Genomic DNA, 12,692 nt, shown 5'->3' on the forward strand with positions numbered 1-12,692 from the left:
ACAGGAATATGATCAGAAGTTGCATCCACTGCTAACAGGGTGAACAAATAGAGGAATGAGATGTTGTTTGTTTTGATGTCCTTCAGTACTTAGTGGAATTTAGCATCATTTTTCCTAACTAACACTGTAGTTTCAGGCTACAATTTTGTCATATCAAAGCTTCTTCACTTCCCACTCCACTATATTTCTTTGTCTTGACACGAAGGTTATAAATGGTTTACTCTCTGAGAACTGCAGCAGCTCAAGAAAATCAGTCTAATCACTGGGGCTGATTCTTAATATTTTACTCTGGCTCTATGCCAGCATTTTTGCATTGCCGACTTGTACACAAGCTTTCTAGGTCCCCAGTTTGGTTTGTTTTTTAAGTCAATTCAGAACTCAATACACAGTTATGACAAAGACAATATGGCTATGCTCATTGTCTGATGCATTTGCACTACGATGTCAATTTAAAGCAATGTAGTTTGTGTGCGCACAGACTATTCTGATCACCTGATCTTGTTTACTGCTGTGTTGCCCTTCTGTCAAGCTCAGAATGTTTTCCTCCTCTTACATCATTGATATTGCATGCCCTTCTACACACCTATTCTTTTCCCATTTAAATAAAACTCTGAGCACTAGATGTGCTCGTTTCAGTGGAAGCAGAATCATTGCTAATGCATTTGTTTTGGGTGCCCAGCCTTAACTCCATAAATCATAACCAGTTAATTACATGGAGTATAAATTCTCTCATGTTGATTACCTTGAAAAAAAGGCCTTCAGAACTGGCAGTCCATTTTAATGTAAGAGCGTAACTACGTGGCATTTTTAAAAGCTCATTTTTTCACTCATTTCCAGATACCAGGAACAGCCAGATGTTGGAAAAACTGTTTCAATGGAGAGAATGAAACTCCTCTGGGAGGAATATGGAATGATTCAGCAGGACACTTTAGAAAACAAACAAACTAAAGGGAAGAGCATGCAGATGATTAAGAAGGGATAGGTCCAGCAGCAGTGTACAGCAATGCCCTTGTTGTTCATGACAGCCATGTGAGCTGGAGGAACAGCGGGCAAAGATAAATGAAAAATTCTAATTCATCTAGTATTCATATTGCTGAAGGGACTGGCTTGTCCAAGGTGCACTCATGTATTACAAAAGGATGGATAGGTGTCCCTCTAGCACAAGGAGTTTTTTCTTTTGCTTTTGAATGGTAAAACTCTGGATGAAGGACCATCTTTCAGCCTGTGTTTGCACAGACCCTGGCACTGTTGGGTGTCGATTTGTGGCAGGTGTCTTTGAAGCTACTGCAGTAACAGCAGTAGTAACAGCACAGTTAGACTTAGAGACTTGACTTTCTCAGCATCCACCTCTGGCAGTGGTGGACCACAATGAGTCCTTTCTGCATGGACCCTTTTACCACAGACTTTCTCCTGCCCTTGTTCTAGGATAGAAGGGAACAACTGCTCACTGTTTGTCCTCCTACTTACAGCAAAAGCAACATGAAATATTGTAGCTGGACTAGCCTTTGCTAGGTGCAGGCCCTCTGTTTCCCATACATGTGGTGACAGCCACATCACTTAACTTTAGCCATCTGCTAGTTTGGCGTGTAACGTTAAGTTAATGACCTAGGATCTCTGTAAAAGATAAAATGAGCTTCATACTCAAAATGAATTACTGTCTTTTGGTCAGGCTATGTCTTGACTTACTTGATAGGTCATACCGTGGCACTCCAAGGTCCTGTTCCTGGATTATCGAGATTAGGGACCTATCAGTGTCCAAATTCCCATATTTCCTTTCCTGGAAACCAGGTAATTAGGGAAGGGGGGCTAAAGGATGTCACAGTTTCATCTATTGTGGAGTTGAGAGCTGGCTGTAATGCTTACCTCAGCTCATCACCAGCAAAATGCTTCCAGATTTAGTGATATAAACATAGCCTTAGCCAACTTTCTGAGGACATGATGAATGGAGTTGCTTTTTCTCTCTCTGTTGCTGTACAGAAGGAGCCCAAAGGTCTAACCTAGACAAACTCTTAGACTACAGTTAGGTGAAATGAATACATATTAAGTAGATGCAGTTACGAGACAGAGAAAGGAAATGAGAGTCTCACAAACACAATCATTAAAGCCCAGCTATTCTGTCTATTCTGTCTACCTTTGCCCTTTTTTCAACTTAAATAAAAAAAAATACTCTCAAAACAAAATCTTGAAGGCTTCATTTTCAGATATGTTTATAAAAATAAAGATACCTCCTGCTCTCAAATGTTCTTCAGGTCTTATCCAAACCAGGCCAAACCTTGGCTGTTGCGAGTGTTAGGCTATTTATGGTCATAGTGGTATTTAAGGTCTATTTTCTTGTAAACAATCCAGAAGTATGCTCAAAAGTTATACCCTTTGTAGAATATCACATCTATATTCATTATTGTACATTCATTATTTTATTTGTTATTGCCAGACCATCCTGCTGTTCAATAGCTACATCTGCTGTTGAAGTGCAATGGAAATGATCTTGTAAACTATAGATGCCTTTGTAGTTAGCATTATTTAGCATGTATAGGGTGTCCTGTGTTAAATAGACTTGCTTTCACAACACTATCCCAACAAGCTTATTTGCCAAAATCATGTTAGGGCAGAATAGAAACTTTAACACACAAGCATTCAGTGCTGTAGCTCTCCAGCTATGTAATTTCGAACCAACACTGGTATCCTTGCATGACACAGTGGCATTTTGCCCTTTGACTTCCCTCATCTGTATTTGGAATCATCTCATACACCTGGGTCTGCCCTGCTTTCCAAACATTCATGTCTTTATTACCCCTTTAACAAAGTAAATTCATTCAGTTTAATATCATCTTTCATATACTTTTCTCATCAGCTTTTCACTGATGTGTGTTTATTTTGGTGGTGGTCTGGAGCTTTGACCTCTCCTTTGCTCTCACTGCTCTTTCCACAACCACGTCTTAACAGTGGGAAGAACTGAGAGCAACAAGCCCTAATGTGAGTATGAAGAGGCATGTAAGGATCCTGGTCACACAGACATGCATAGTAATCCTCATTGCCAAAATCATCTGGAGCTGAGAGAGTCAAGGAAGCAGTCTGCTCCATCCTCTCTACTTCGAGAGGTTATAGAGGGACCTGACCCATTAATGTATAGCAAGTCCACCTGCATCCGTGAATTAAATGTGCCCGAGATCCTTCTTTGGCCCTGAGACCAACGGGCTTGGAATGGCTCAGGTCTATGGAGTGACCTCTCGGACCGTCCAAAAGAGGTGGCTGTATCCAGACTGCCCATTGGAAAGACCCCTGGACCATACCCAACAATAGTTTGAGGGGGGTGAACTGCCACAGGCCAGAAGCATGCCGGGGACCATGCTAACAAGTTAGCAGTACAGACGATCAAGCTCCAGTGCCCATGAACAATTTTCCAACAGTTTCATCTACAAGCAGCTGGGATGGAGGAACGGAAGGGGAGAGATGTCTCTTAACTTTTTTCCCTTCATGTTAAGTTAGAGCTACCTTCATCTTTTTCCTGGATGCAGCAAGCCTTGTGGTGTCTTTGTAACAGATATTTCCCTGTGGGTGGTGCTTAGGGAGAAATGAGCAGAGCCATGGCTCCATATTCTCCATGTGACCCCCACACATAGCTTAGCTACACTCTGAATAACCCCCAGCCTACTCCCTCTCTCAGTCCCCAGCACGCCAGGACTCCTCTGAGGTGCGTTAGCCTTGTGTTCATGGAGCACTGTGCAAACTCATGGTACTCGACACATGACATTTTCAGTACCAGTGAGCTCTAGTATTGTGAGTCTGCTTAAGCCTAGTAACAGCTCAGGCAATATTCACTTTCAGAACCAACTGCCTTCCTTTGACTCTCAGCGAAGCATGTATGTTTGCCTAAAAGTCATGTCAAAGGGAATAATTATAGTCCTTAAGAAGTAGCCCTGTCCCTTCCTTTCAAGTTACATTGTGCAGGGAACGAGGCATTCTTTTCAAACCTACGTCAGTCCCACCTTTTTGCTTTCTGTTTCAGTCTGGAAGGGTGCAGTGATTTAATATCTGAAGGAAATGTAAGTAGGAAATATTTAACATTTTGGAATCATTTTAGAGTTCCCCTTTATTGTTCAGATTCTGTTAACAAATCTGGTGGGACTTAAGGATCTAATTCCCCCAAACACTTGCTACACAATAGAGGTGAATCACAGTTTCCAGGCTCCAGGAGCTAATGCCTGTGCAGACTAATCCATTGATTTTATGTAGTGCTCACAAAATACACCTCTCCTTACTCCTCTTCCCCTAAAGCTTTTAAATAAGGCTTCCACATATGAAAATCTTTTCTGATTCCTGTAATTTGTATGAAATAGATTCAGTAGGATTGTTTTCCTGTCTTTAATTGCTTCCTGATCAGCTCAGTTGACTATACTGCAAAAACATAGGAATAGCATGTTTCATAGCTTTGGCATTTTACTTTTTCTTCCTGTGAAAAGAAAAGCACTGATCTGATTCTACTTGGATTTGAAAAAGACAGTGTTTTGTTTTACTGCTGCAGAGTGACAGCATATGAATAAAGAGACTTATCAAATAGTATTCACACATGAACAAGCAACTGCAAGTATTGGCACTGTCAAAGGAAAGCTGTCAGTGAAAGATCACGTTGTCATAAACCAAGAGAAACTAAAAAAAAATTAGATGCTGAACACATTCAACACATAGCCAAAAACTAAAGGGATTTTTCTGTTTAAGAAACATGAAATACTATTTTTCATATGCCAAAAGAGACACCTCATTCAAAAATTGCATTTATAAATAATTTTAAATGATTAATAGATGTTAGGAGTATGCTACAGATCTAAGCCATACATGTACCAGATGGTTCTAAGTGCATCAGGAGAAGGTGATAAACCATGGCAGCCTATTGACCTGATGAAATCTATAATAACTCAGCATCTATTGAAACATCTATCAGTTGTGCATTAAATCCTTATACATTAATTTATAAATCAAGTTTTAATAAAAAGCATGAAAAAATTCCTCCATTCCTACGCTTGTGGTAAAGATTCAGAGCATAGCTTGCAATGTTATTATTTTGCAACTTTTACCATGGAGCGGTTTAGTACATGCTATGAAGTGATCTGAAAGGAAGATAGTATTAAGTATTTGCTTTAAAGAGCTGAAAAAGAAAACACAATCCGGTGTTACTCATGTTGATTTCTCGTTACTAAGAACTACACTGATATCTGAGGAAAAATAGGAAAAAGAAAAGAAAAGAGAGATTTTTTTTCCTTTACTGGTAGTTCTATCACCTGTTAGCAGAAGTAACACAAGCTCTGGCCTTCCCATTGTTCCTCGACCCTATGTATGGAACTTGAAAGCAATACAAAAATCCTGGAAAACACAAAAATGTACACTGAGGTACTATGAGATTTCCAGCAAGGTGCTTTCCCTTATGTATTTTGATACATTTGATACATTCAGTTCTGGAGCTGTGATAATATTTTGTGTTTACGAGGCAGATTTCATTTCAGAATCTAAAAGCCCAATGCAAACAAAATGTCCCTTTCCAAGAAAGCTAGATAATTATACACCGGCATCACTATTTCGCAGACAGACAAAGGAAACCAGCACCTTGGCTCCATGTCACATAGACAGTTGAGATGGGCAGGCCACCATGTGTATTTTCAGCACGATTCAGAGATGCTTCAGTAGGTGCTTTGATTACCAAACATGCTTTATGCCCAGCAAGATCTGTAAGACCTACTCCCACTCACTGAGCATGCAGAGCAGGCTTAGGGTCCCGCATCAGGGCTCCAAAGTCTCCTTTGCTCCTTGGATGCAATGCAGATGTCAAAAGAATCCAATTTCATCTCTCAGCTGCTATTCCTGCTGCATATTATTTCCCCTAATGATATGACAAACACTGTTACTTCCCGAGTTCCCCAGACAACACCCAGGAATGACACTCAAAGCCACACAAAAGAAAGAGAAACGTTACATGTCTGCAGACAGACAGACAGTTAACTAGAGTAATTTACATTTCACCTCTACACCAAACAGAGAACAAACAAGATAATGTAATTTATAGATTTTTTTTCATGGCTTAAGTAAAAATGAATGTGAAAGAGCTGTCTAATTAGGTGAAAAGTTAGGGATGCTCAGATATTTTCATCTGTTCTCATGTAATCAGAAAACACTGAACAACTCCATCACCAAAACTGAGAGTTCATTTTTTAGTGTTCTTTATATAAGAGAGAGCTCTTTGGAAAACAGCCCTTATTAATGAACCATAAATAGATGCTTACCTCAGGGCATGGTAAAGCACATTGTGCTCATTGTGACTAGGACACTGGTCAGATGGGATTCAAAAAATCTCTTGTAGGCTCATAAAAAAGCTCATAAAATACATGTTTATGATTCAGCCTTTATTATAGCGAGGTTTGTGACAGATGCATTGAGATACTTATAAACTGTTAAGTAGACCCGTATTCTAGACCTGCTCTGTGTGCAGGACAATGGGTCTGCAAACTGCAGATGAAAGACAGACATAAATCATTTGCACTTTTTGAAGTCTTTCGTTAGTCCAGGAAAACTCTTAATTATTTTTTGTCAAATTTTAAGTAAATTTTATAATTTATTACAATTTTTTGAAAGTATGTTACAGTAGGATATTCCATGCATTGTTTCCTTTGTAGTTCCATAATTACAATTCTTCAGTTTTTAGTTCTGCTCTTAGACATATACGTGCTGAAATAGCTGAATAATCGTTTCCATTGTGGGAAGACCAGGAAGATGTCCGACCTTCACTGAAAGCCCTGCAATTCTGCACCACCCTGGAAAACCCTGGAATTCTGATTATGGCCACTTAATATCTCCTCACAAATACAGATATATTAGTTTAAAAATGCTATAGATGCCCATGGCCCAACCCCCTCTCCTTAGCTTGACCACCAGGGAGCCTGGCTAGCAAGTCCCACTGACCTATTCAGGAACCTTAGACGCTCAGTATATATGAAAACTATACTTTTACCTAGATACTAATTAGACATGTCAGACTAGATAATTAAAACTCCCAGCACTCTGAAAAATATTATTATCCTTATTTTGGGATACTGAAGAATATCCAAAGCTAAGCAAAAAGTATTAATATACTGCTATCCCAATCTTAATCCTTCTCACAACCTTTTTTGTCAGTCAGATCTGATACATCTATCACTTAAAAAAAACATTCTTAGGAGGCTTGTGCAATGTTGTGTAGGAGGCTTGTCTGTCTCAATGGAGACATTGCATCTCTCCATTGTAGTAGTAGTCTTACCGTCTACTACCTTACTCTACTCTAAACAGTAGAACAAATGGAGACAGTGAGTAGGATAGTGGAGACACTGAAAATATACACTGAGGTGCTAATAAGCCACCTGAGTAAATGCCAGTATCTTCAATATAGCTTTGCAGTAGCCTTAGGTAATTTTCATAATCGGTTAAGAAATGAGTATCTCTAGTATTTTGGTGATGGATTTTATCCTGAAGTAGATCTCTAGAATGAACCAGCTGATTCGTATCACAGAATACCAGTTTCCCCTCAGTCATTATGAATGGACCCGAGAGACCAGCTCAGATCTATCTGTTAATGGTATGGATGTCTACAGCTAGGTGAGTTGAATCCCTCTTGTGCCTCTGATGAATGAGCAGCTCTCCTACAACCAATTGAAACCCTATAAGAGGGAGCTCAGTTGTCTAAGAAAGAGCTTCCAGGATACCCAAGAGGTATTTCTGATTGAGTTCAATGTATCAACTACAGTAATTCCTTTGAGCTTTTGTTTTTTAATAGATGGCAGTGACTATTCAAGCAAAAGAAGGCAGAGGACTCTCTGGATAGCAGTATTATACATGCAAGCGAGAATAGTTGGAGCACAGAAGAAAAGCACCAGCAGCAGTACACATTTTGGATAGTACTGTAAATTTTGTAGTAAAAAATATGTGATCATTATAGATCCACTTTAAGTAACATATCTCTCCCACAACACCATCGCCTTTGATAGCAAACTATTGGAGTTCCTGGATGAAATAGCCTGGGAGATGCAGGTCAGGCTAAATGTCTTGCATGATCTCCTCTAAACAGTCCCAAACACCCTGGAGTTCGAAAACCGTGACTCAGGCCTAAATATTCTGAAGGGACTCTCTGAAGAAACAAATATATCTCTTGAGTCTTTGATACTCATTTGGTCCTTTGCAATAATAAAACCTAAAAAAAGTTTTACATGAAAAATTAAATCCATATGCAACCACTCGATTCCACCAGCTGATTCATTCTATGACAAAGCAGAATTATTTCAAATTCTCAGGTCTAAATAGCTGAACAACTTTTTCCTCTTGGAATCAGGAAGACCATGAGGTGGAAAGTACCTAATACTGTTTTGGGTGCTATAATAGCATAAACGTAACACACCCAACATTTTGAGACCAGCCAAGTCTGGAAGTGTAAAAGAGATATATTGCATGAACCCTTTTACTGTATTCATGTAAACATCATTTTTGGCTGCCATAACCTCTCTGCACAATAGGTGATTGATTGATTGATTGATTGATTTTGAAGCTGACAAGAAACTAAGTCAATGAAGCAAGAGCCAATGGCAACATGACAACATACTATGGACCCTGAAGACCTCTCAAAAACTAGCCTTTACTCTGTTATGACTACAGCAGTATCTTAACGTATTTAGCAATATGATGCAAGTAAACATAATGTTAATGTGTATGTGCAAATGAAACTTTGTTTATATAATAAACTGGCTGGGTCTTGCCAATACTTAGGCTGGAGGGATTGTTTGGGAACATGCTACCCAATTAACATGTATGAAGCTTAAACAATTAATTGCCAAACACATAATCTAGATATGTTCTAAGTTAACCTTCCTTGAAAAGTTTCCTGAAATGCACAGATTTTACCTACTGGCAGTGACTGAAACAAGGGCAGTCAGAATGACTTTCAAAGTGTGGTGTGTGTGGCAAGTGTGGTTTACAGACTTTACTTAGAACATTTGATGTGGCTTGCTGAAATAATCAAAACTATCTGCTGAACTGCAGCTTCAAAAACCTTGTCAATGCTGCGCAAGAGCCAATGTGGACTCATAAATAGTTTTAATGAAAGACAAAAAATCCCCTAAGAATGGCTTTTGAACCCTCTCAAAGTGGAATTCAGTACATCCTTTAGTTTAGGAAGCAATCCACAGTAATCTCAGTATATTTACACGATGATCTGACCTTTTTTTTTTCTGATGCTGTTGGTTTATATTTTAATGCTGTTGGTTTATATTAGACTGGAAAGGTCTGTTCCATATATACCACCACAGAGCTATCTATTTTAAGACTGACCAAAAGTTTCTTAGTTAGGAGAGTCTTATCATGATGCTCTGAATTCCAGATCGAGTCACTATGTCAAAGACTTTCATCAAATCAATAAAAAACTACACAGACCCTTAGATACTGCCTTGGTACTCCTCCAGCAGTTTTCAAGCAATAAAAATGGGGCCTGTTGTTTTGCACTTTACCCAGCATCACATTATGATTCCCAAAGTTTTCTTTCTTCAAGGAAAAAGTAGCACCTTGAGTCAGTTGAGGAAATCTGGGAGAAGACCAAACCAGCTACTGTCACGCTCTCCTTTCCCTCAGAATCTTCAACATGAGTTGCATCTTGCTAAGTCCTGAGAGACAACAACCCTCAGCATCAATCAGATGGAGAAGTTAGTGCAGCCATGTAATCCAGAGTCTGCTGCCTGGATCAGAAGTCTAGCTTCTCTCCAGGTTACCATTAAGGTGTTGAACACCACGTGTGGTTGTTAGCTTGTCTAAGATGGCAACAATCTTCTCAAGTAATGCAGCTGGTTGACAGTCATATCAACAGGAAGATACTGAAAGTTTAGATCTAAGTACTGACTTATGTCATCACAATCTTTGAACTCTGGTCTTGACTAAGTTATACAACCACTGCTTTTCCAGAAACTGCCAGCTATGCATATATGCCACCTGTCAGAATATTCATGAAATTCCTCAGCCTTGATGCAAAACCATAGATGTTTTCATACAGAGTAACCTGATTTGGGCTTTAAAACAAACTTCCCTAAAGGCCAGGTTGGCAGTGATTGAGTCTAGGATACCTAATACAGCCTGTACTTTTTCCATTTAAGCAAACACTGATAAGCCACTGTTGAACCAAACCAGCTTTCATATCACCTAGACCAACAATTTGGTCAGAGCAAGAGCACATCATCATACGAAGTTTGCTGTTCTTCCTAGCATTGTCATTCTTGGAAAAAGTTACAGAAGCAGACGCAGCAGCAGTCAACTTCAGACCAGCTCTTTATGATTTCCTGCCATGTAATTTTTTCCATGACTAACCTCAGTGCTTGCTTTACAGCTGTTAGGCAACACTTGGGATGATGTCTGGAGGCAGTTTTGTGTTAAGTCCTACAGTCACTCATCCAACAGTAATGCCACACGCCAGAGGTTAGTCCAACATAGCACATGTCGCTAAGGTGACGTTGACAAAGTCTTAGATGCATTTAACATGCCTTTCTGGTATTCAGCTGTTGCAAAACACAACCTAGTCCTCAGCCAAAGCAACAGACAGTGCTGCTGTTGGCAATGTCCTTTGCTTGAGGTCAGGCAGTTGCATCCTTCCCTATAGGTGCATCAAAATCTAAAAGTCAAATAAGCTTTCAGGATACAGCTGATGAGGTCATTGAACTCAGTGTCATAGCTTTCCATTTCAGATTCTATCATAGATGATGCATAAAGGCTTATGATGGGTGCACGGTGTTCTTGTGGGAAAGAAGGAAACGTATGCATCAGGCAATTATTTCTGCTTCTCAGTAGGTTGTCCAGTTCGGCAGGAATTTCAGTATGTATCACAAAGCTGACACCATCAGGATGTCGTTTCTCAGCAGAAAGGTTTTTTTCATGAGATAGCTATATACCATACTATACTGCACCATACTGTGCTCTACTTTTTTGCCTTTTGAGTATATCCAGTTAGTCATTCAAAAGTTCTTTTATTCTATTCTGCTCTCAATTCTATCCATCTTTACAGTTTATTTTAAATTAATTCTCATGCTTCTAAGCATGAGAGATAAGGAATACAATGTTTTATTAAAGGTATAAAAGCAAGGAACCTTAACTTTTCCAGAAAAAAGGGGACATATATAAGCTGATGATATCTAAAAAGACTTTCTGAATGGATATGGCTTACTGCAATCTTCATGAAAGAGAAACTTCATCTGTATAGTTATGCGAAAAATTTGGCAGGTGTTAGTCCATAAAATAAATGGAGTGAAGAAAAAGAAAATAGTAAAATGCACATCAATTAAATTTAAAAGACTAGAAAGATCACAGAAGAAAAATAAAAAACAGTGAAATAAGAAATAAGTAGCTGGAGATTCAGACTAGCACCACCTAATAGAGACAATCCAAGAGCTATAGCAACCACTAATCCAAGGTTGATCAAAAAAAGTTCCTAATGTGGATACAATAAGAGCTCTCAGACTGACTTAAAATCAGTTACACAGGGAAAAAAATGTCATTAGCTGACCTAGATTGCCATTTTTATTTTGTTTATTCTACAAATAAGGTCTGATACTATGCTCAGGTTTTAAGGATTTCAAGTCAGTATGCATAATGCTGAAACTGCATATGAAAGTTCACTGATGAAGAAATTCTTATAACCTTTATGAGCAGTACAGACAGAAAACAATTTACAGACATTTTCAGACAAGAGAACTGTGAGAAAGGAAAGCTAAGTTAATTGCTCCACATTGCTCAGCAAATCAGTGGAAGAGATTTAGACAAAAAATTCCTTACAGCCTCCTGCTTTAAAAGTCCTATTTGACAATTCCAGGGCTTCAGGGACAAGGTGATGAGAGCATTTATTGGGACAGATACAGAAAATTACATTCTTATACCAGAGATAATGGATGAGACAGTTTACAGAAAATATAGGGCCACAGTCAACATCAGTTTATATCCCATCAAAACCCATTGACTTAACACAGGTTTCAGCGGATGTCTGTCAGCACTGAATGTGGCACTGAGTTTCCCCTAGCAGACTAAACTTCCTTTTTGTAAAGGAAAAAGCAGGATGAAAGTGTTTGCATTAATGGAATACAAGTTTTACCTCTGATGTTTAAGACTCTCTAGCCGCAGACTCCTTGCAAACCATCGAGGCAGTATTAGCCAGTCAACAGTTTTCATTTGCATTGATCAGTTGACAGAGTCTATCCTCAGGAGAATTAATCATTAGATTACATCTGAAGAGATACAGGAACAGCAAAGTCTGTTTAATTTTATGCCATTCTTAATTTTTCACATCTCCTAGGTGCTTCAGACTGTGCATATGAAAATATTCATGCATCACCTAGTAACTAGACCTATTTGAGCTGCAGGAACTTCTTTCTCATTTTCTGTATTCAGGTACTCTGAGAGCTGCAAAATGACAGATGATTGCTGAACAGTCAGTTCTGCCTATGAATATATAAAGCATGCCATGTTAAAATCAATGGAAGCCTCTTTGGTTCACAAAAACTTTGGGCTCATTTCTGATCACATTTTTCACTATTTTAAATCGAAAGTAACTCCAGTGAAGTTCAGCCTCCAAAAGACATTATCAGACCATATCAAAATTCATTCATTGGCAGATTAAACTGACCAATAAAAATGATTCAAATGCTGTAGAA

This window comes from Dromaius novaehollandiae, chromosome 1 (genome assembly GCF_036370855.1).
Source record: "Dromaius novaehollandiae isolate bDroNov1 chromosome 1, bDroNov1.hap1, whole genome shotgun sequence".
In the NCBI taxonomy this organism is placed as follows: Eukaryota; Metazoa; Chordata; class Aves; order Casuariiformes; family Dromaiidae; genus Dromaius; species Dromaius novaehollandiae.